At 38.8% G+C, this 25,046-nt stretch overlaps 1 long non-coding RNA gene across 1 annotated transcript; it reads left to right on the forward strand.

Moving 5' to 3' along the window:
- The first annotated feature begins 976 nt into the window (after positions 1 to 976).
- Positions 977 to 24,088, forward strand: LOC127431939 (uncharacterized). The gene is made up of 3 exons (XR_007895668.1): positions 977 to 1,144; positions 2,293 to 3,288; positions 23,573 to 24,088. It is a non-coding gene; the product is annotated as an uncharacterized LOC127431939 (long non-coding RNA).
- The last annotated feature ends 958 nt before the right edge of the window (positions 24,089 to 25,046 follow it).

Consider the following 25,046-nt stretch of genomic DNA (forward strand, 5'->3'; position numbering starts at 1 on the left):
CCAGCTGTTCAACCTCCCTTCTGTATGAAGACTCATCATCATCATCCTGGATGAGGCCGATGACAATAGTGTCATCTGCAAACATCAGGAGCTTGACAGAGGGGTCCTTGGCATTGCAGTCATTTGCATACAGGGAGAAGAGTTGTGGGGAGAGCACACATCCCTGGGGGGCATCAGTGCTGATTGTGCTGGAAAGATAAGAAGAAAGATAACCTAATTCAACCTTCACACAGATTATGACTATAAGCAAGGAAAACATATACATGTAGTTCCAAAAATATATTCTTTTATTTGTGTGCTTTACAACTACAAAGCAGATGACAGACATACTCTAGGATTAGACACAATAAATGTATGAAAGGATTGCATGAAATGCAACTATGGGGGAATTAATTCATGCAAGAATGAATGGCACCTGTTGACATTTATTTGAATCTCTGTGTTGTTTTAGCACTCGATTTACAAGGAATTAAGCAAATCATGTAAAATCATTGTGCAAATGTGCTCAAAATAATCTGTGCTGAGTGCAGTTTGCACGGTGCAATTACTAATCTTACAGGCCAATTCTAAGTGCTAGGCTGTGAAGATGCAGCAGAGTTCCACGATCTGGATTACATTACCGGTATTGTAGAGCATCACTCCACGACTGTGATCCAGACACTAGTGATGTGCAGGTATATTCAACATTCAGTTATGCCGCCCACACACTATATGACTTTCATAAATCATCGGATTGCTGTTCTTTTCACACTACACAACTGTCTGTCTATAATGGGGTATATTGAAGTTGCTGTGGTTTGCACATTACACGAGGGATCAGTGACAGGGGGTCACACATTATTAAACATTTCACTAGGAAGCATCCCCGACAACTCTGTCTGGTCTCCAAACTAAGTTTCACAATAAAACGCATGTGAGAAGTGATACAGGAAATGACGTAAGATCATGCGTGAGACAGGAGTTCTCGCGCGAGACTGGAGTTCTTCCCTCTAAAAATGGTGGTCTGCAAGAAGCTTGTGATCCAGGTTGTTTATGCACTGATTTGCAGTGAAAAACCAAAAAAGAATAAAAAAGAATATGGAGGAGAGAATGTTCGGGGAGACGAGGGCAGCAAGGATTGTCTGTTCTGCAGAGAGAGTTGGAGGTAAATCGATAATTTTGCAATGAATGCAGGTAGCTGCCTGCTGGTGTTGTGGCTCGAAAAAGACACGTTTTTACTTTGCTTTTGTTTCAAATAATTGAAAAGATTATGTATATATGAATTTATTCTGATTGAAACTCTATTTAAGCCAATTTATTCTGATTGAAACTATATTATTGTGCTCACCATACAAACAGATGCATGATAAGACTGGGTTCAGGGAGCTGAATTTTAGCTGAATTTTTAGCCCTGAGTGGAAAATCAGGGCTAAAATTGTGTAGTGTAAACTCGGCATTAACCGTTTGATGCGCTTCTATACGAATACCAAAATCACTATTCAGTTATTCTACACATGTGTAACCCCTATGAAAATATGCAATTTGCATAGCTTTTCAATAGACTTTTGTGTTTGATTTCCTAAATCAACCTAATTGATATTTGTCTGCCCAGCAACATATATGTAAAAGCAAATAAAGATTTCTGATTGGCTGGAAATATGCTAAGTCCCACCCCAAGTTGTGTGACGAGCAAGTTGCTTGTTGAGCAGCAGCAGAGAGAGAGGAGAGATGAGATGGTGAACACCATGAAATAACTAGTTTTAATACTTAAATTAACTGAGAAGTTTGATATTAAGAGTATTTAAAAATAGATACTGAAACCAGTATCTACTTAATCTGAAGTGAAATTCCAATCAGATTGATTCTTTTGAAGGAGTCTTAATTGAGTTCTAGCCCAATGTTAACTCTTTAATGACCATGCACAGAGCTGCTATTATACAAATGCAGTGTTCTTTTAATTATTATAGAGTTGAATTATCATTGAATTAAGTTAAACAAGTATGTAAATTGTAACTGTAATCCTATGGTGTCAATCTGTCACTGTGTGTTATTAATTAGATGCATTTATGCACAATTGCATGTTATATTATCTGGATGACATGTTAGCTGTATTGTTTAGTGACAATATCTAGCAGTCTTAACAAATGCATTTGAAATATGTTACTGCTTATTAATGAGTGAAATATGCAATAAGTGCATGTTACTTTGATTTGTATTGCTTTTGAGTGTTTATGGTCGAATACAATTACAAAATGCTTAATGTCCACATGAATTGATTTATATTCTCTTTATTTTTTGCCTGTTTTTATGCAGACCAGGTTTTTTCGTTACATCAGAATTCTTCCGAATGGAATATGGCGAGCCACCCAAAGTTTAAAGAGTGTTCCTTTATGAGAGTGTTGCTTGCATTACAGAGGGAAGCATCTTCACCAGAAATCTCTTCTAACCATCTGAAAGTGTGGTAGGATTGTTCGGAGCCTCGTGATACTTTATTTTTTCATTGGAATTCCATCTATACTGTGACTAAGGACATTTTTTCTTCCCGGGTGAACATTTTTTGTCTTATCGAGAAAGACAAGAAAAAAGTTGCACCCAACAATAAATCTGAGCTCAGCTGAGACTTACATTATCAACTGAACAGAATTCAGAGTTTAACAGACTATTACACATACACTGACAACAAAACACTAACACCACATCTTTTGTTTGAAATTAATGTTTAATGTTCTTTTTTTTTTTTTTTTTACATTTATTAATACAGTTATATTTACTGCACTTACCTTTGATGTTCTTGTGTGACTTACTACTGAAGTTGTGAATTCACTTTACTATTGGCCCTTTATTCTAAAGTTAGTCGGACCTAATGTGTACTTACCCAAAGAAGGGTTACACATGCAATAACGGTCAGCAACCCGATTCGAGCCTGATGGTAGCTGACAAACTGTAAGGTTTTGGTCCAGGTTCGGGTCAGTTTTTCAAGTACAGCGCAAGTTAGGGGCTGTTCACACATATTTTTGCTTGTGTCTGCACTGTTTTTCAATTGTTTCTCTATGTAAACATGTGCTGGACTCAATTTGACAATTGTGCCGCATCTCACTTTTTTTCTTTTTTTCAGTCTCGTGCAGGGCTGCTATTTTTTTTGGACACCGTGTCAATTTATAAAGAACATACAGTTTTTTAAAACGTATATTGAGACTCCTCTGTTCTATTTCGTTTGTTGCGCTATGTTTAGCTTTTTTTACGCAGTCATCACACAGCTTCAACATCCTTAAGATATTCCAGTTCCAAAGTTTCAGCACTTGATAAAAGGTAAGCCAATGTTTTTTTCCCTTTTGCTCTGGTGTGTATACTTATGTATAATAATCTGACATGTTCACTGCTAAACCATTTAAAACCAAAGCATCCTGAAGAGTCTAATAAATTTGCAGCAGTGGTATGCTGCCTTCATATGCTATCGGAATTATCCTACTTCCCATTTCTGAAGTGATAATTACGAGTATGTCGCGTTCAAGTGCTTTGTTGTCTGAAAGAACAGTAAACACGGATGAGGATAGGTTCATCCATACATATTTCTTGAGGAACTTTTATTTTGACACCATAATACATATTACTCAGCTTGATGACAACAATGGAATTTTGGTCAAATACAAGCTATTTTCACAATGTAAGAATGTAGAACATGCATCAAATGGTTGCTGATATAAATAAATGAATATTACTGAAACGGCAAGAGCTAACAATTAGCTGTATAAAACCAGAAACCGTACTTTCCTCCACAATGTTGAACGTTTACGTTTCCTCCCAATTGGAAACTCGGATATCAAAATTATCTCCCAGTTTACCAGTCCAATTACGACTTTAGGGGTCGTTCATGTGCAACTTCTGAGTGGAAAACTAATATTTACGAAAATTCCAAAAGCAAGTGAAGGCAGCATCACTCCACGCACATGACAATACTAATGGAATAATGGAAATGTGAACTTATATCAGGTTTGGCACTTTAAAGGCGTTATTTTCCATTGGTTAAGAATATTATGTTTCAGAAAGTGACAGTTTGATTATTTTTTTTTTTAGTTTTTGAGTGCGTCTGCACTGTGAGCTGTGTGATCTGCTCAATCAGGCGCAAGGTGGTCGGTGCTCCTCTCGCGCGTCATCATTAGGGTTTAATGTGATCCCATGTTGCGTTAAATTAGATCAAACGACTATTAGACTAAACGACAATTTTTTGTTGTCAACATTTTCGATAAAATTGACTAATCGTTTAATCCCTATTGTGGTTTTAAGGCTCATAGCTCACTGTGCACTTCAGTCCATACTATCTGAGTAGTGTTTGAGGCATATTCATTGTAATAAACATTCTTTTTTTTTTTTAGTTCTGTCAAATAACCAAATAATCGTTCATTAACCCTTGCAGTTATTTCAATATTACAAATGGTTACCATGCACATCCCTACCAGACACCTGAATCAACTCTTTTAAATGCCTTAAAGTGTGCTCGACTAGACTGCATGTCTGGATATACAGTATGCTTGGTTATAATGCTCTTTGCCATCATTTGATGAATTACTGCTGCCATGATCAATAGAAAATGTACACAAACATTCTTTTGAACCCTTCTGTTATGTTTAAAAATAAGGACAACTGTTATGTTGAGTTAAGCAGATTTGCAGTAGATTTACAGAACACTCATCTATTAATTATGAACATGAAAACTGGCATAGGCTTAACTACATGTTCACACACTGAATACAGGTTTATATAGAAACATTTTAACTGAAAGAGTACCACCTATTTGTTAGTTGTGGTACTACTTGTGTACAGTAGATATACAGTAAATATATATACAGTAAATAGCTTTACTGTAAGGATTTACAGTACTTAAAATAAGCTGATACTTAATGAGCTGATAAAGAAAAACAGAATTATGGTTTATATTTAGCAAAATTACAACCAAAGGAATATTATAAAAAAGAACATGTATTATTGTACTACAAATACATTGTCAGCATTGTCAAATCAAGATTGTGCAGTTGAACAACTAGAAATAAAGGATTCTCTGTGTGTGTGTGTGTGTGTGTGTGTGTGTGTGTGTGTGTGTGTGTGTGTGTGTGTGTGTGTGTGTGTACAGGTTTTGCTATACTTGGGAGGACCAAATATTGAGAATCAACCTGTTCTGTAAGGACATTTCTAGTTGTGAGGACCTTTTGGGTGGTCCTCACAAGGGAAATGGCATATTAAATTATGTTTTTTTTGAAAATGTAAAAATGCAAAAAGGTTTCTGTGAGGGTTAGGTTTAGGGGTAGGGTTAGGGTTAGGGGATAGAATCTGTAGTTTGTACAGTATAAAAATCATTATGTCTATGGAGGGTCCTCACATGTATAGCAAAACCAACATGTGTGTGTGTGTGTGTGTGTGTGTGTGTGTGTGTGTGTGTGTGTGTGTGTGTGTGTGCACTAAACACAGTTTTGGCAGTATGTGTAGGTGTATGTTTGATATCTGCAAATGTCAACCCTATAAAAACGTGCATATCATATTTGATACATGATATTCTAAAGCCTATACATCATCAGCATGATAAATTCTTTGCTGAAAAACCTGTTGTATGCAATGTATTAGATGTCTGCTGCCTACAGGTGAAAGTTTCTGTGCTCTTCTGGAAGTAGAAGACCATGTAATATAATTTCTAAATTGGCCACCTTCATATTGTGATGCACATGTCTTTTTGCAAAGAAATCTTTGCTGATTTTGATCAAGTAAAATAAAACATTAACATTTATATTGTTACTGATATTTCAAAATGAGTATTTGCTGAATTGAAGCTGTTTGTGCTTGGTTAAAACCATAACCATAGTTTAACCTTGGTATTTTTAGGTAGGCCATAGTAACCACAAAATTAATAAAACTACTACTTTTACATTTACATTTATTCATTTGGCAGATGCTTTTATCCAAAGTGACTTACAAAAGAGGAATGATACATCATAAGCAAATCATCTTAATATTACTATTAATTGTAAATTGCAGCTCGTTACTGAAAACCTACTCTACTGTCATGCTACTTAAATGTGTAGTTAAGTTAGTAGCGTGACTAGCATCATTACTCTTAGTCAACTATTCCCTAACACTGACTGCAACATGCAAATTGTGCTAACTTTTGTGACTAAATCACATATTTTATTATGGTGCATAGTATGATACACCTCATTTGCATAGCAAGGAGCTGTTTGCACTGAAAAGAGTGATAAATAATTTCAATATACATGGTGTAGCACTATACTAGCGCACAGTGCATCTGGGTTGAATTGCAGGTGTGAAGTTCCCCAAATGCTTTTATTATAAGTTTTGTGTATATTTTAATTTCGACAAAAAAAAAAAAAAAAAAAAAAAAAAAAATGCAGACAGTTGCTTATTTCTTTCCTCCTTTGAGGCATGTTCAGTACAGGTGGCTCGGTTCACAGTTTATTGTCTACATAATAAAGCTTATTTTGGCTGTAAAATCAGACTAATGACAGCTCTGAGATCTAATCTCCACACTCGGAAACGTATGCAGCGTCTAATCACTCTCTAATGTCCGTTCTTTCACCAAAGCGATGAGAAATCAGAACTTAATCTTTATATAAACAAACCAAGCACTCTATTCAGCACAAGCTCTGCTCATTTCTCAGAAGAGCGCAGCCCAGGCTTGGCTCTCCTCCATGAGGGTGTTATCAGGGTGCCTGTAGCTCCCTGGTGTCCAGATGAAATGCGTAATGCCCATCTGTTTTTTGCTGACTGTATGATGAAGGAGGCCTACACACACTCACAGAGCCAGGAGGAGGTCTGGTTTGGGGTGTTGGGAGTTGGTGATGAACCCCTGCCACTGCCATTATCGGAACACCAAGGAGCAGGCCGTGGCATCACTTGTACCATTTGGACATGGCACATTTGGGCATAAGGTTGGCAGGCGTCAGGCGTGACCTGACAGCCTGTCATTTCACTGAGTTGTTTCAGCAGCGAGTCATGAATTTTCTCTGCAGTGAAAATGCTTAGTGCTGTGTGGGCAGTTTGGATGTTCTGTTGCATTTGGTCAGAATTGATCATTTTGAAGTGAGTCAGTTCTTTATGAACCATTAATTTGGTCATGTTTTTTGTGTGTGTGTGTGTGTTTGTATTATTTATGTATGAAAATAACTCTCAATGGTCCTTAATTTATGTCAGTACAGTTAATGTCTCTCAATAAATCGGAAACTTCAGCCACTACAGCATGAGAAATGTAAATAATCAGCTCATTAATAAATAAATAATTAATTTAATTCTAATGTCATCAGAGGCCATGATTGTGAGAGAAAATCTTGTCAGTGTAGATTTATAAGGAATAAAAGTTAATATATGCAGTAAAATACAGGTAATATGTAGTTTGTTGTATTGAATTTTAAATATGACTAGATTGTGAAACTTCACTTCTGCTTCCTTTAATATAAACTAATGTTTTTCTTTATGTATATATATATATATATATATATATATATATATATATATATAAGACGAACAGTGCCATACATATTCCACTACAAGCTGTAGAGTTTGTATTAATATCCTTGGGTCCAGAATCAAATTAAGTGTAAGTACTGGTCTTCAGGGATGGTTAACAATGAAAGGTCTCTTTATTAAAAAATAGCATACCACCCTAACTGTTTTCTGTTCAAGCCAATGTGAACTAATGGCCGGCCATGAGTAACTCTTGTGCACATGATCAATACAAGCGCTCTCTTTCTCAGGCAGGAATGGGCTCTTTGTGTTCAGACCTTCCTTGAGGCTGGAACCCAGCTGCAGATATATGTCAATCAAAATGTCAGCTCAGAGGGGGACTACGGGAATGGGAAAGGAATTCCTTTCACTGCTCAAATACTCTCCCTCTTTCCTAAACGCTCCCATTATCTCTGTTCTACTAATGTCACATTCTTCCTCTTACATTCTTTTAGCTCAGAGAAAATACCTTTTTGCTTAAACTGCCATCTGTCTGTCTGTCTGCCTGTCCATTAATTGCCTAGCAACAACCTAGCAACCGCTTACTACCAATGCCTTAGTAACCACCCAGCAATCACCCAAAACACCTTAGTAACCTTAGCAACTATCTAGCAACCACTCAGAAGACTTTAGCAATCATCTAGCAACAGCATAGCAACACTTAAAGGTGCGTTTCCCATACAACCATTAACTCACTGCTTAACCACCATAGTCTGATGCAACATTGGAGAAATTAACAAGCTAGTCACGACTGTTTCCCAACACCATAGTAACTATGTCGCACATACATCATAGAGCGTCATTTATGATGTCACGCAGGGGGTGGATTATTAATTTATGTGGATATTAAATTATAAAAGTTCATGCACACATACATGCTGCTAAAGACACAAAATCTGCGTGCACTATGTTAATGCGACAGACAAATGTGCAGCAATAGTGGGGTTTCCCTTTACATCAGACTTTGGGGTTCCCCCAATGCACATGAGCAAATACGCACATGCGCTGATTAAAAAACATTTAAGAACTTCACTTGTGCGTTAAAGTGGACAAATAAGCTGTGTTAAAGTGCTTTCTATTAACAGCCTATAATCCATTAAACAGCTGCATTCGTGTTTACAATACATTTCAGATCACCACTTTCTGCAAAACCCCGGAGTAAGAAGGTTTTTTTTTTTTTTTGACTTGTAAATGTTGTCAAAGTATTGACAGAATGAAATATATATATATATATGATCAGTTGAATGCAACTTTGGTGAATAAAAGTACCAACTTCTTTCCATAAGAGCAAAATGTACATTATTCCAAACTTTTGGCCACCATTTTGCTCTTATGGAAAGAAGTTGGTACTTTTATTCACCAAAGTTGCATTCAACTGATCATAATGTATAGTCAGGACATTAATAATGTGAAAAATGACTATTACAATTTGAAAAAAAAAAAAAAAATTCAAAACTTCTTAAACTACTTCAAAGAGTTCTCATCAAAAAATCCTCCACGTGCAGCAATGACAGATTTGCAGATCCTTGGCATTCTAGCTGTCAGTTTGTCCAGATACTCAGGTGACATTTCACCCCACGCTTCCTGTAGCACTTTCCATAGATGTGGCTGTCTTGTCGGGTACGTCTCACGCACCTTACAGTCTAGCTGATCCCACAAAAGCTCAATGGGGTTAAGATTCATAACACTCTTTTCCAGTGATCTGTTGTCCAATGTCTGTGTTTCACTCTAACCCTTTTTTTTTTTTTTTTTTGATGGCTTTTCTTTGCAATTCTTCCCATAAGGCCTGCACCCCTGAGTCTTCTCTTTACTTTTGTACATGAAACTGGTGTTGAGCGGGTAGAATTCAATGAAGCTGTCAGCTGAGGACATGTGAGGCGTGGTGTGGAGTGGGTGTGAGGTGTGGAGTGGTGATGGCGTAGTGGGCTAAAGCACAGAATGGGTAAGCAGAAGGTTGCTGGTTCAATCCCCACAGCTACCACCATTGTGTCCTTGAGCAAGGCACTTAAATCCAGGTTGCTCCAGGGGGACTGTCCCTGTAATAAGTGCAATGTAAGTTGCATTGGATAAAAGCATCTGCTAAATGTAAATGTGAGGTGTCCATTTCTCAAACCAGAGACTCTGATGTACTTATCCTCTTGTTTAGCTGTACATCTGGGCCTTCCACATCTCTTTCTGTCCTTGTTAGAGCCAGTTGTCCTTTGTCTTTGAAGATGTAGTGTACACTTTTGTATGAAATCTTCAGTTTTTTGGCAATTTCAAGCATTGTATAGCCTTCATTTCTCAAAACAATGATTGACTGATGAGTTTCTAGAGAAAGCTGTTTCTTTTTTGCCATTTTTGGCCTAATATTGACTTAAGACATGCCAGTCTATTGCGTAATGTGGCAACTCAAAAACAAACACAAAGACAATGTTAAGCTTCATTTAACAAACCAAATAGCTTTCAGCTGTGTTTGAAATAATGGCAAGTGATTTTCTAGTACCAAATTAGCAATTTAGCATGATTACTCAAGGATAAGGTGTTGGCGTGATGGCTGCTGGAAATGGGGCCTGTCTAGATTTGATAAAAATTACTTTTTTCAAATAGTGATGGTGCTGTTTTTACATCAGTAATGTCCTGACTATACTCTGAGATCAGTTGAATGCCACTTTGGTGAATTAAAGTACCAATTTCTCTACATAAAGAGCAAAATCTGTACATTATTCCAAACTTTGGCTGCCAGTGTATATATGTAATATAAGATAGAAAAGCCTCAGTAAAGACAAATGATGTCCTCACAGCAAACTAACAAGGAACTATGCTTCTAACCACAGGTAAAGAGCTGTACTGTAGTTCCAACTTTGTGATGCTATTTGTAAATGTTCATTGGAACTATGGTTTCTGTAAACACTAAATTGTAGAACTATGTTGGTAACGATGGAACTTGCGACTATAGTCGGCTAACGATACTTTTGGAAAATGCACTCCAGAATGGCTGTGTCCAAAAATGGAAAAATTCTGCCTTTGGAGGCTGAATACAGAAGAAGGAAGGGATCAAGGCACGTCCGAATCCAATGTTCCTGTCTATTGAGATACCTTCATCTGATAGATTTTAGAGAGCAGCATAGATGTATCCTTCGCTGCCTATGAAATCCCACAATCCTGTGCGTGCGGATCCACAGCGGTTGAACTGAAGAATGAAAATGGCGGCCGAAGTGGCAGCTGATAGCCAATTTGTGTTTCTTTCACTTTTTTTTTTTTTTTTTTACTTTTTAGCAAGAAATTAGTAATGTAGTTGTTAAATATACACTTGGTTATGATTGCCAAAACTCACTTGATTTTGTGGTTCGGTTGGACTGAATGAAAGCTGGTATCCTAGCATAGATGTGACGTAGTGCTGCTTCAGAAGCCTGTCTGGAACTAGTTTCCTGAGGTACCTTCGTACGCAAATGCTGTCTGTTAAGTCATTGACTGATAGGTCAGCGAGGCAACAAGGCAGCTACCTTTGGATTCGAACACAGCCAACACGTTAGCAATAGGCTAGAACCTACTTAGAATTCCTCAGAAACAACATAGCAATCCCTTAGCAACCATCAAAAACACTCTAGAAACCACCTAGAACACCTAAGTAACAGTCTAGTAACTAATCATAACACTTTAGCAACTGCAGTGCTCTTGAACAAAGTCTTTCTAGCAAGTTAGTCCATGGTCTGCAATTTTCCCAGTCATGACAGTGCAGCTCTGATCTACTTGAATGTGGAAAGACCGAAATCTCATAAATGGTTTGTCAAGATTACGATCAAAGTAAAATGTTCAAATCAGCAGTCAAATATGACAACACTGGTATCATAAATTGTACTTCTTTACCTCAGATTACGCTAAAAAACACAATTTTCCCTGCTTGTATAGCTAATGCGCGTGCGTGTTCTCAAGTTGATTGACAGGCTATGTCTCTATCTAAAAGTGATTGGCTTATTTACTTGTAAGGCGGGACTTCCTTTATACATCCACTAACCATTGGCTGTCGTTGGATGTTCCAGTTTCTCCCATTAATTTTAATAGTAGTGGCCTGTCTCTGCTAAATAGTCTCTGTCTTGAACCACCAGTGAGTTTACATTATCAACTACATTGCAACTGCCTAGCAAGCCCTCATCTGGTGTCACAGAGGCCTGAAACATGTCTAAATATGTACATGCAAATCATTTGCAACATTTCAAGCTTCGTTTCTCTTTATATACCATCTCGCTGTGTGCTAAAAAACCCTTATTCCATAAACAAACTGTAAATAAGCATAAACAAATGCACACAGTTCCGTTGCATGCATAGAAAAAATATAATCCACCGACGAGTTTAATGAGTCGACTGAAGGCATGAATTTATCATCAAAGCATATTGTAATTAGCACGATAGCTGTACTTGTTTAGCTCCTGAACATTACAGTAATCTTTATCTGGTATCTATTGTGCTTGTGTCGCATGTGATGCCCTTCTGCTCTATAATCAGAAGGTGCAGGCAATTATAAAAAAAAAAAAAAAAAAACTAATGAGAATATTAATTAGAATTTCTCATTAGCCGAACTTGTTGAATTTGGCAAACGAGTTTAATGACATAGAAGAGGCCCTCTCTGAGAGTGGAACGAACTGTAATTCATGGAAGCAAGGGTTATGGACCCCAGCAGATGACGTTCAGAGACAAATTCAGAGAAAAAGAAAGGGAGCATGGTGCACAGATGGAAGCGTGTATAATTGCTAACAGCAAAGATATTTACATTGTTAATTTGTGACCCAGAAATGCAAGCCCCCCATCATGCCTTGAAAATGATGCTTCTTTCTTCCGCTCTCTTCTTTGATGGTGGGATGTGGTTTGGAGACATCTGGGATTGCTGATTCCCTTTCTGTTTCTTTTTTTTCCCCGACATGTTAATTAATATTATATTTTTGTTATTTTCTTGTTGATTTGTTGGTGCAATTAAAGTCAATTTTAATCGATTCAGTTTTACTGAGTTAATAAGTTTCCAGTGACCCAGATTTCAAAGTTTGCAGAAGCTGCATGTATAAAAATGCTTGTTTTGAATTTTTATGAACTGTCTCCATATGGTGTAGGCATGGGAATTGTTAGGAATTTAAGAGAAGTTTCTGGTTCAAATTCCTATTTCACTTAACAATTCCAGTTCTTTAACATCTGAATGTTTAACTTTAAATGGATGTCATTTGAACACCAGTAAATACACTGATTTAAGCCTTAAAGGAATATTCAGAATTCAATACAAGTTAAGCTCAATCGAAAGCATTTGTGGCATGATTTTGATTACCACATCAATTAGTTTTGACTTGCCCTTCCTTTTCTTAAAGAAAAAAAAAAAATAAAAAATCTGAGTTACAGTGACTTTCAGGGGAAGTGAATGAGTCCAATTTGTTTCAAAAGTATAGCCACAAGACATAAGCAATATGTATGTTAACATGATTTTAGTGTGACAAAATCGGTTACTAACCTTTTTTTGTGTGAAGTTATAGCCAATTTTTAATGTCAACAAGCCCTTGTTAAAATTACAATTTAAACAACTTTAAAGCTCAAATAATACATGCATTTTAACAGAGAATTGATGTAAGTGCTTTACAAAAATTATAAGCTTCACATTTCTGCATTTAAACTCTCCAAAAATTGGCCCCATTCATTTTCATTGCAAGTGTCTCACTATAACTTTGATTTTTGTTTTGTTTAAAGACGACAGACAAGTCGTAATGTTTTTTTGTGGTAATCAACATTGACACAAATGCTGCCAATTGAGCTTAACTTGTACTGAACCTGGAATATTCATTTAAGTACACATAGCCCAGTAACAATATATATATATATATTTTTTTAATCATTACATTTATTAGATCCATGAAAAAATGCTCATTAAACCACTAACAGTTCTTGGTTCAATTTTGATCTCATAGAAGCACGTTACTGTATCTTAATTTTTGCAAATGATTTTTATGTGATTCATTGAGCATGTTTACATGCACAGCAATACGCTGATTACTCCCAAAAATCAGCTTATTTGAAAAATATGACAAAGCAAGAAAACAGTGTTACACGAGATTTAAAATAATCGTGTTATTCTCTGCTTTTGACCTCAAACCGTGAAGAGACATGTACTCAACACGTATGCACATTGTATAAGCCGACGAGAACACCGGTAAAGTTGTTTACGTGCCACAAGAAATTGCCGTAATGGGCAAAAATCTACCCGTGTCGAGTGGTTTATTCTTACCCCGTTTATGACCTTACATGATAAAGAAACGCCGTTTATTGCATTTACATGACCACACGCCATGTCGGCTTATTAAGCATTATCGGTGTAAGAACGTGCATGTAAACGTGCTCATTGTACGTACTGCAGAAGTGTCCTGGTGAAATGAGCACCAGAATCGCTTCAACAACAATGACTTTTATTCCCTTTCACACAAATCACGAGTAAAATGGCACATTATAAATTCATAAACGTGTTTTTTGCCCTGTTCCTGTTCCACAGTGCTATCTTATGATGTCTAAACACTTTTACTATGGCACTTGACTTGTAAGGCGATGCATTTTAATGTTTGCATGACATAACCAATTTCATTTATATTTTGTTCAAATGCGATCAAATTGAGCGGTAGCTCAACTGATATAGTGTTGCACTTGCAATGTAAAAGTGCAAGTCCAGAAGAGCACGCAAGTCAACCTATGAGCTGAAAGTGTCAAAGAAGCACCACAAAATAACGTGGTTGCTTAAGCATTTGGGTTTTTCATGTCACATGTTGCTTTTGTATGACACTGATGGTAAGGTTTAGTTTTAAGGTTTAGGGTAGGGAGGTAGGTTGTGCTGATACCTCATCTATTTAGTTGAGAATTTAACTCGCTTTTAGCGCCACTCAGTGGACATTTCACTTTGAAACTGCCGCAGTACTTGTAAGGAACCATGTAACATAATTTTGCAAAAATGTCACTTGGATGCTCTCTTGGATGTAAATTTTCATTGTGTTTTGTCTTTTTTAAAATACTATCCCAAAACACAAGTTGAACAGATTCTCTATTGTTCATTTTATGTTCTCTTGTCTCTACTCCCAAATGAAGAAAAGAAAGCAAGGCCTTGGCAATGCATTTGTTTTGCACTGAATTAAGTGCAACATTCTCCTCTTTCCTGATGTGATGTGCAATTCCACCAAGGCTGATATAGAAGGCTCTAATGCTACAGTGCTAAATGTGATTGTTTCTCTCTCTCTCTGTCTCTCTCTGGTGGGATCAAGCAGATTTGGTTTAATCAGTTCATCTTAGTCCTACGTTCTCATGGAGTCACGCTGGAGAGCGGGGCCAGGTGCTCTGATTCACAGTCTTATTTATTAGTCAGACTTGATCAGTATTGAAATTTATTCTGCTGCCACAGCTGCTCTTCCACAGCCACTTTAAGGAAGAGTCGAAAAGCGGGAAGGCTGCTTTTCTTTCTCTCCTCTTCCTCATTCTCCACCTCCTTCTGCTCTCTCTTCTGTCTTTCTCCTCCTCTTGGCTCTCGTTTTCTCCACCTTCTCATTTTCTGTCCTCCACCCTCACTTTCTTGTGCTGCTATGCAAGTTCTTTCACAAACTGGCTAATCTAACATGAACGGAAACTTTCTCCAATTCTTTTTTCTCTCAAATTACCTGTGGGATATGTCAGTGGTTTCTTCTAGAGAGCAATGAGATTAATTGGAGAACACACTGAGACTTTTGCTCTCCTGATTTTCAGATTTTTTTCTCAGGGTATATTTCTAATTTCTTCTTCTTTCTCTTTGTTCTGTGAGTTCTTCATTGACCATTAATTTAACTCTTTTATTCTGTTCTCTCTCTTATTTCTTACTCTCTTGTTGCAAAGACCCCCATTTGAGTTTGCACCTTTCACACCTCCATGTCCCACAGTCCTCTTTGCTAGTTCACTCTCTCACACTTCCTCTCATCATCCCAAATTCCCTAATTTCTTCTCTTGTTTACTCCCACAGTCTCTCTCTCGCTCTTCCTTTGTTCCCTGTTTCTCTTTTGTCTCTTTACTCGTCGGCTCACTCACCCATGTTCCTCTGTGATCCCCCGTTAGCGCATTCGCAGCGTATGCTGTTGTGCAAATGAACCTCAAGCATTTTAAAGAAAAGATCAATAAGACTGATGCAATCCTTGCTGTTTCTCTTCACACAGCGTGCCAGAATCAGCCTCTTAAAAGAAATGAAACACAGACAGAGGATGCAGGTGCTGTCGTCACTACAAGGTGGCATCAAAGGCATCTACCATTCAGCCAAGCTACAACGTTTCAGAGAAGGTATCGTCGAATATTGTTTCAATCGTTGATTAAACGGTCTTAAGAAAGCAATGTATAACTAGGCTGGTTTCAGGGTTCCAATAAGACCATTTCTTAGGTAGTCTTTACATAATTTGTGTTCAGTTAGATGGAGTGCAATGGAATGGAAAAAAAGTCTCATTTTTAGGAGTACTAAAATGAATACTTTCCCTGAATCAACGGCCAAAGCCTCTGCAGGGCCAGTAATACCGCCAGCAACTCTAAGCAGTTGATGCTCTGCCAACTCGGGGCTCCAGAGACCCGAGACTGCCTGCCCATTGCACACGGCGCCCCAGCCCGAGTTTGAGGTGTCTGTCGTGACCACGATGTGCCTTAAGACCTGCTCAAGGGGAACACCTGCCCGTAGAAACACCAGGTCCGACCAAGGGCTGAAAGTCTGACGGCACTGTGGCGTGATGGTCACAAGCCGGGTGCCGTGGCGCCATGCCCACCTCGGGACTCCAGTGCTGAAGCGGTTTCATATGCATCAACCCGAGGGGGAGAACCGCCGCCGAGGATGGCATATGTCCCAGGAACCTCTGAAATTTTTTCACTGGCACCGCTACCTTCTGGCTGAAGGTCTTCAGGCAGGTCAGCACTGACTGAGCACGTTTGGTTGTAAAACATGCCTTGAGAGTGACCGAGTCCAACTCCATACCGAGAAAAGAGATGCTCTGCACAGGGGAGAGCTTGCTCTTCTCCCAGTTGACCTGAAGCCCGAGTCTGTTCTGAAGCACAAGGTCCCTGTGTGCACACAATACATCTTGCGAGTGAGCTAGGATTAGTCAATCATCGAGATGATTGAGAATGCGAATGCCCTTCTCCCTCTGCGGGGCCAGGGCAGCCTCTGCGACCTTGGTAAAGATGTGAGGGGACAGGGACAGACCGAAGGGGGGGACCTTGTTCTGGTATGCTCGTCCCTCGAAGGCAAACCAAAGAAAGGGTCTGTGTCGAGGAAGGATTGATACGTGAAAGTATTTGTCCTTCAGGTCGATGGCCGTGAACCAATTCTGATGTCGTACTGACACCAGGATGCACTTCTGCATTACCAGAGGGCGGAGACACCCTCACCCCGCACCGTAGTGGAGAGGATGCCACTGAATCTGGGCGGGCGTCTGGCGAACTGGATTGCGTAGCCGAGGCGAATCATCCTGATGAGCCACAGCGAGGGGCTGGAGAGCACTAACCAGGCCTGCAGACCCTGTGCCAGCGGCACCTAGAGGATGACTGGACTTACCGTTCCCGGGCAGGTTGGTTCGCGGCAAGGCAGAGCAGGCGCCCCACCTGGAAGACAGCCCAGGGGGGGACGTGCTGCTCCACAAGCCCGCAACGGTGGCAGGTGACTGGGGTGGGCGAGCGACCCCAGAGACCAGCACACTTACCTGTTCTCCGGCTGTCTCTCGACAGAGAACGAGGGAACGGGAGGTACTCACATTCACCTGATTGACCGGAAAGATTTCCAGCACCTGGCCGTCGCGAGTGCGCTGACCCAGGCAATGAGGAAACAGGCAACGAGGCCCAGAGGGCACCCGGCGATATAATACTTACCATGTGCTGGCCCAGGGGCGATGGTGGGGCTGGAGAGTTCACCTGGGCTAGACCGGTCAGAGTCAGTGGCTGTGAGTCGCACTCTGAGCCCAGAAACCAATCATTCAGCCGCGAATGCTCAGGGCAGGGTGGAGGGTTCCACTTCAGCCCGCTATTCGCAGCCGCCCGGGCAATCACAGCTGCCATCTCAGTGTCCGCCTCATCCTGTGCTCTACCGCCAGCTCAGAAGATTCGTCCGCTTCTGATAGCAGAAGCACACCCTCTGATTCTGTGACCGAAAGCTCATCCTCATCGCAAGCCGTTAACGACACATTAAATCCGCCCTGAGGCGGACCACCTGTATCGCTCGACAGCTCTTCCAGATAGAACGAGCGTGCTGGGGTCAGAGTCAGTGGGTGGGGGTTGAGCCGGCGAAAAAGCTCCCATATCCACAACCAGATCGCCGGCTGAGCATCAGCCCAGGACGGAGTGGGTTGGGGAGCAGCCGTGGTGGCTCCTTGCTTCATGAAAAAGGCCGCGACTGCAACGTTCTGATGGGCATGCTCTCGCCATGAGAACATAACCCTTCCACGAAAGCTGCCTCGGCGTGCTGGCAACCCAAGCACTCGAGACAGATTTTATGGCTGTCCGGAGGAGAGAGATAACAGCCACATCCAGTAGCACAAACGCGGAAGGACATCTTTAAAAAGACGCCAAGCATTTGCGCAAGCTCTTTTAGAAGGAAATATACTCTTTTGAATATACTCTTTTAGCACCCACGGACTCAGCGCCCAGGGGAACACAACACTCAACCGTGTGAGGGTGACCGCTGATATGCGCCGTAAAATCCAGCAGTGTAAGCAAAAGGTGAGAGGACGAGCACAATACATGCATTTGGCTCCGAAGATAAAATCTGAATGAGTGGTGCACGCCATCTCCTTTTATACCCGTATGTCCGGGGGGGAGAGTGGCATGCAAATTCCACTCACTAATTCTCATTGGCCTTTTCTAGTTTAAGCAAAGGTGATTGGGGCTCTCAAGATCGAACCCCTAGTGTCACTATATCGACACAACGTCGAGTTTGTGACAGACATGGAATGATTATTTATGCTTAACCGGAAGTTCTACCCGCAAAGCATCATGGAACTCAGGAATATTGTGGACATGCATACAACCTAACTTTTCATGGTGCAAATGACAAAACTGCATAAACAATGCCTTGTTTTACTTTGAAAAATAGCATTGTTCTCTCTTCTATGTGTTTTTAACTGCCTCTGTGCTCTCAACTCATCACAGTCTGTTGTTGGATTCAGCCTCTGTCACCAGCTGCTCGCACATCTCTCCAAGCTTATTACTCTCTGCCTCATCTCTGATTATCCACTCTGTTTAAAATCTTGGATCTTATACAGCTACAACCAGATATTTGTCAATGTAGAAGTACACACATATTCATGTGACTGCACAAGAAATGTAGCACATTCTGGAAGGAGAGGAAAGTGAGCATTTCAAGAGAGGCCTGGAGTGTGGCTGAACACAATCTTGTGAAATGCGCTCCGCTCCGCTCACATGCTCTTATCTATACATCTAACAATGTCAGGACTGTGATTTTGTTAATGCACGACAAATGGAGTTATTGACTCCCAAAATAAAGAACCGATTCTGAACACCTGAAACGAGTCGTCAGTAATTCCAGACTTACTTCCTGTACTAACCTACGTAATTTGGTAACAAAAAACCCACCTCTGGTCTTCATTGGCTGCTTGCAAAGAACTTTGACCTGCCCTCAAACACTACACTAAGCGATAGTGCAATCACAACAGACTGGGACATCTGACCAATCAGAGCAGGGTAGGCTCTCTGAAAGGAGGAGTTTAGAATGAATCCTTTTGAACGGATCATTGAACGAGTCGTTTTTGACACTGGGAAAAAAAAAGTAATGCTGCAATTTAAATTATGAGCAAATTAAAGTGTTTAAAAACCATAATAGGTGCTCTTTAATACATTATGGCAACATGTAATTAACAGATTTAAATGAAACACATTATATAAACATATATATATATATATATATATATATATATATATATATATATATATATATATATAGGGCTGCACGATATGGAGGAAAAATGAAATATGCGATAAGTTGTTGGATAATGCAATATTCCATATGCAATAGGATATTCCTATGATGACGTCATTAGAGTGAAAGGAACATCATAACCCCCAAGGCCTACGTAAAAAAAATAAATAAAAAAAAATAAAAACATCTATCCCAATGATCACAAAAATACTTGTCTTTTGTTCCATATTGCATTTAGACCATTAGCTATGTAGCATATATTAAATGTCATATTTAAATATTTGTATTTTATTTTTTAATAAGCATATGAATATAAAGTTAATTTCACCATATTATGGGATATCCTAAAATAGTCTGTGTTTTGAAATATGTAATTTTTACACTGTAATTCATGTTCGTATTTATTTCATAATTAGTTAATTCAATGTGGGACTTTTATTTAGAAAATTGTTGACCAGAAGCGCATGCCATAGACATTCACGTTGGTTTAACGTTCCTGTTCTATGTCAACGCTGCAGCTGCACTGAGAGGAATGTTTTCACGGACAATCCATTCATTGAAACCCATTCTTTGATATATCCAAAGGGATAGTTTACCCAAAAGTGAAAATTCTCTCATCATTTACTCACCCTCATGCCATCCCAGATGTGTGACTTACTTTCTTCTGCAGAACACAAATTAAGGTTTTAATTTTTTATTTTTAAGATTAAAATTTTTATTGATTCATACATCGAACACAGAAAAGCAAAACATAAACACAGAATCAACATTTAACTCCCACTACCACTACCACCCCTCCCCCTCCCCATCCCCAACCCCACCCTGACCCTCAACAAACACTCCTGTGGTCACACATGAGAACATACACACACACACACACACACACACACACACACACACAAAAGGTATAATAATCACACACCTTAACAACTACCCCCTCTCTCCACTGCTCCACTCCGAGAACCCTCCAAGAATGGCAAGTATCTGCCCCATTTCCCAACAAACAAATCCAAATTCCCCAGTCTTCTATATGACCCTTCTTCAAAAGCCGCCACCCTCCCCACAAATTAAGAATTAGAAGAATTTCTCAGCTGTTTTTGTCCATACAACGCAAGTGAATGGGTGCCAAACTTTTTATGCTCCAAAAATCACAAAGGCAGCACAAAAGTCAGTAGTTTACATACACCTTAGCCAAATACATTTAAACTCAGTTTTGGGTAGCCTTCCATAAGCTTCTCACAAGAAGTTGCTGGAATTTTGGCCCATTCCTTCAGACAGAACTGGTGTAACTGAGTCAGATTTGTAGGCCTCCTATTTTTCAGTCCTACTTTTTCAGTTCTGCCCACAAATTTTCGATCAGATTGAGGTCAGGGCTTTGTGATGGCCATTCCAATACCTTGACTTGTTGTCCTTAAGCCATTTTTCCACAACTTTGGAGGTATGCTTGGGGTCATTGTCCATTTGGAAGTCCCATTTGCAACCGAACTTTAACTTCCTGGCTGATGTCTTGAGATGTTGCTTCAATATATACACATAATTTTCCTTCCTCATGATGCCATCTATTTTGTGAAGTGCCCCCACAACATGATGCTGCCACCCCTCATGCTTCATGGTTGGGATGGTGTTCTTCATCTTGCAAGCCTCACCCTTTTTCCCCCAAACATAATGATGGTCATTATGGCCAAACAGTTATATTTTTGTTTCATCAGACCAGAGGACATTTCTCCAAAAAGAAAGATCTTTGTCCCCATGTGCACTTCCAAATTATAGTCTGGCTTTGTTTTGGAGCAGAGGCTTCTTTCTTGCTGAGTAGCCTTACAGGTTATATCGATATAGGACTCATTTTACTGTGGATATAGATACTTGTCTACCTGTTTCCTCCAGCATTTTCACAAGGTCCTTTTGTTGTTGTTCTGGGATTGATTTGCACTTTTCGCCCCAAACTACGTTCATCTCTAGGAGACAGAATGCGTCTCCTTCCTGAGCTGTATGATGACTGCGTGATCCCATGGTGTTTATACTTGCATACTGTTGTTTATACAGATGAACGTGGTACATTCAGGCATTTGTAAATTGCTCCCAAGGAAGAACCAGACTTGTAGAGGTCCACAGTTTTTTTTTTTTTCTGAGGTCTTGGCTGATTTCTTTTCATTTTCCCATGATGTCAAACAAAGAGGCACTGAGTTTGAAGGTTAGCCTTAAAATACATCCACAGGTACACCTCCAATTGACTCCAATTAGACTATCTGAAGCTAATTGGCTGATTGCCTAAAGGCTTGCCATGATTTTCTACTTAAAGCTACTTAAAGGCACAGTTAACTTAGTGTATGTAAACTTCTGAAATTGTGATATAGTCAATTAAAAGTGAAACAATCTGTCTGTAAACAATTGTTGGAAAAATTACTTGTGTCATGCACAAAGTAGTTGTCCTAAACAACTTGCCAAAACTATAGTTTGCTAATATGAAATCTGTGGAGTGGTTAAAAAATGAGTTTTAATGACTTCAACCTAAGTGTATATAAACTGTAGACTTGAACTGTAGGTGTGGATGAGAAACAGATCAATATTTTAGTCCAGTTTTACTACAAATTCTCCTCCCTGCTCAGTCAGCCTCCGTTTTAACTTTCACTTTCACATTCTTCTTCTTCTTGCATTTTTGGTGATTCACATTCTTCATGCATACTCCCCCTACTGGGCAGGGAGAAGAATTTCTAGCAAAAATTGACTTAAATATTTATATTTTTCTCACCCACACCTTTCATATTGCTTCAGAAAATATGGATTTAACCACTGGAGTCGTATGGATTACTTTTATGCTGCCTTTATGTGATTTTTGGTTTGAGTTCAAGCCGACGTTTTGGTCTCATTATTATCTGCACAAATGTTGTTTGATACTCTTTAACGCTGTGTGTGACAGATTGAGATTCAAACCAAGCAGGGCACAGCATGCACTCTCTCTTTTATGGCACAAAAAAGAAACATGAATGAACATCAGAGGGTATATTGAAAGATACAGTACAACTTACTGAAATCAAATTTGTCTTCTCTCTGCTCATATGCACACTGCACGCACACACCAAGTGACAATCGCGCACCCGGTCTGTTCTCTCCGTCGCCATAAACGTTAATTTTCAATGTATTAAAAAAATCATGCCGTTATCGCAAGCGATATTTCAATACATTTAACATATCTTATAATTACAGTATGTGCACTGATTTTATGGCATGCATACATATATTTGTATCAAAGATTTACCTGTAAAAATGTGTCTAATTAACTCTATCTGTAAAAACAAACAAACAAAAAAAAAAAACATTTACGATGTTTATATTAAAATAATTAAAATAAATGATAACTAACCAATTTCTTCAAAGTATTAAGTAAATATATTTATTGATTATATCTTAATGTTTTTTTTTAATGTACTATGTACCATGATTAGTCCCGATTAATCACAGAAAACTGCGATTGATTATTTAAAATATTTTAATGATTCACTGCCCTAAATATTTATTGTATATTATTTAACAGTTATAATTATTTTCATAATTTTATAATAAATAATCTAGTTGGGGGCTTTTGTGATGAATTCCATTAATTGATTGTACATTTTGTAATTAATTCGATTTAAAATTGTAATGGATGACAGCCCTATAAAATTGTCAACCTCACTAAATGATAAGTTGGATGTTGTATTACTGTTCGACTAATAACAGTAAACCATCTATTTGAGATCAGGATGTATAATTCAAAATAAAGCACTTTTAGATGCAGATATATGGTACACAGGTGTACATTGCCGTCTTATAAGAGTATGAATTGGAGGGCTGCCAATTTATGAGACTTATGAGACATAAATACTGTCAAAAAAAGCTGCCACCTTATCAGCACTGGCGTTGAGACAGCTAACCATATTTTGATTTTCTCTGCCATAACATCTTTTCATCCATTGTAAGTGCCGACAATAGAGCCAATTCCGTTGTCATCTTTGTGGGAGAAGAGGCTATGAATGAAAACGAACCATTCTCAGAGCAAACTCCCTCCATATTGTGTTTCAGCTTTTGAGTACGGCTGACAAATGATTATATCAACCCACCATCATCGTGAAACAGACAGTTTTTGGAGCATGGAAAACTCTGTCTTTCTTTTTCCTTTATTTCCAGCTCCTCAGTGGTCAGGCTGTTTCTGATCCAAACTATTCTGTGGCTTCAGCTGAGAAAACACAAAGGAAGGCCAAAATAAGCAGCAGCTGCTTGCTTTTCAGCACCGCTGGCTGGAATTGACAGTTGGAGACCCTGCCCATAGAAAACGGCAGGAGAGAAGGAAAGAAGGGGATAGAAAGAAATAGAAGAGCAAAATGTGCCACTCACACCTCAGAAAGTCTCTCTCTTGTTTCCTCGCTGTGTTACCGCCTTTCTCTGCCGGATAAATGCACATGCACACAAGGGGTGAATCCCATGAAGCCTGTCTAGAAAATGTCTAGGAAATATTACTCCAAAATGAAATGAAAGAAGTAATAAATGATAGTTTTCTTAAAAGGAAATGAAGCTTGCATTAAGATTTTTTTGCATTTACAGTGGACAGAACATAAGTGAACATTACTGTATCATAGTAAAGAGGATCAGTAGGGCTTTACAATGAGATTGCAAGCATTAACATTAGTTAACTACTTAATTAAAACGATCTAATACTTTTACATATTGTTAATTTTAACATATACAGATACATTTTTAAAATGTAAAACTATGTTAAGATAGTTATTGCAATATGGACTAACATTAACAATGTACAATTTTCATTAATTAACATTAATCATCAATAAATTCTTAAAAAAAAAAAAAATGTTGTTTATTGTTAATTTATGATACCTAATGCACTAACTAAATAAAATAAAACCTTATTGTAAAGTGTTACCAGAGCATCTAATAATCAAATCTGAGAATAATTTACACTAAAAAGTAAATGTCTGGATGTGTTATGGTAATGAGACTTGGTTTTAGACACACTGTACACCATTCTTTATTTCTGTTTTCCATGTTTTAGAATAATAGTACAGTCAGTATACAAAATATGCCTTGTAATACAGGTATGATTACAGGTTGTCGGTGTAAAGGTATGCTATTGAATTGGCTTTAGCTTTATTTATTGGAACTGTAGAGCAATTCCTTCAACAGTCTGATAAACTACATCTCATAAAGCTGCTACCAATCAGAGCGAGCCCCTGCGTTGAAACAAAATCGGGCCATCAGTAATAATACCGCAACCAGTTCTGAGAAGAAAAAGCAAAAGAAAATGGAAAGAATTCCTCCAGGCTCTCATTGTTTGATGTGGTGTTGGCTTATGACTTCTGCGAACCTAAATTTAAAGGACGTTCCTTGTTTATTCAGGCTAATTCATCTAAATGTATGTGTCATGTGAGATTAGCTCCAAGGAGAGCGGTAACTGTGGTGAAAAGTAGCTTTTCAAGTGCTTTAATAGTGACATGAGAGACCACATGCTAACTGGGCCGCTATCATTTGACAATGGCTTGGCCAAATTATCATAGCTCTATTACAGTGTTACTGTAGCTCTTTAATATCCACTCAAACCTTGCACCATTCCTCCATTTTGTAACTTGAAGTAGCTGCTTTCATGTTG

Source organism: Myxocyprinus asiaticus, chromosome 41 (genome assembly GCF_019703515.2).
Source record: "Myxocyprinus asiaticus isolate MX2 ecotype Aquarium Trade chromosome 41, UBuf_Myxa_2, whole genome shotgun sequence".
Lineage (NCBI taxonomy): Eukaryota > Metazoa > Chordata > Actinopteri > Cypriniformes > Catostomidae > Myxocyprinus > Myxocyprinus asiaticus.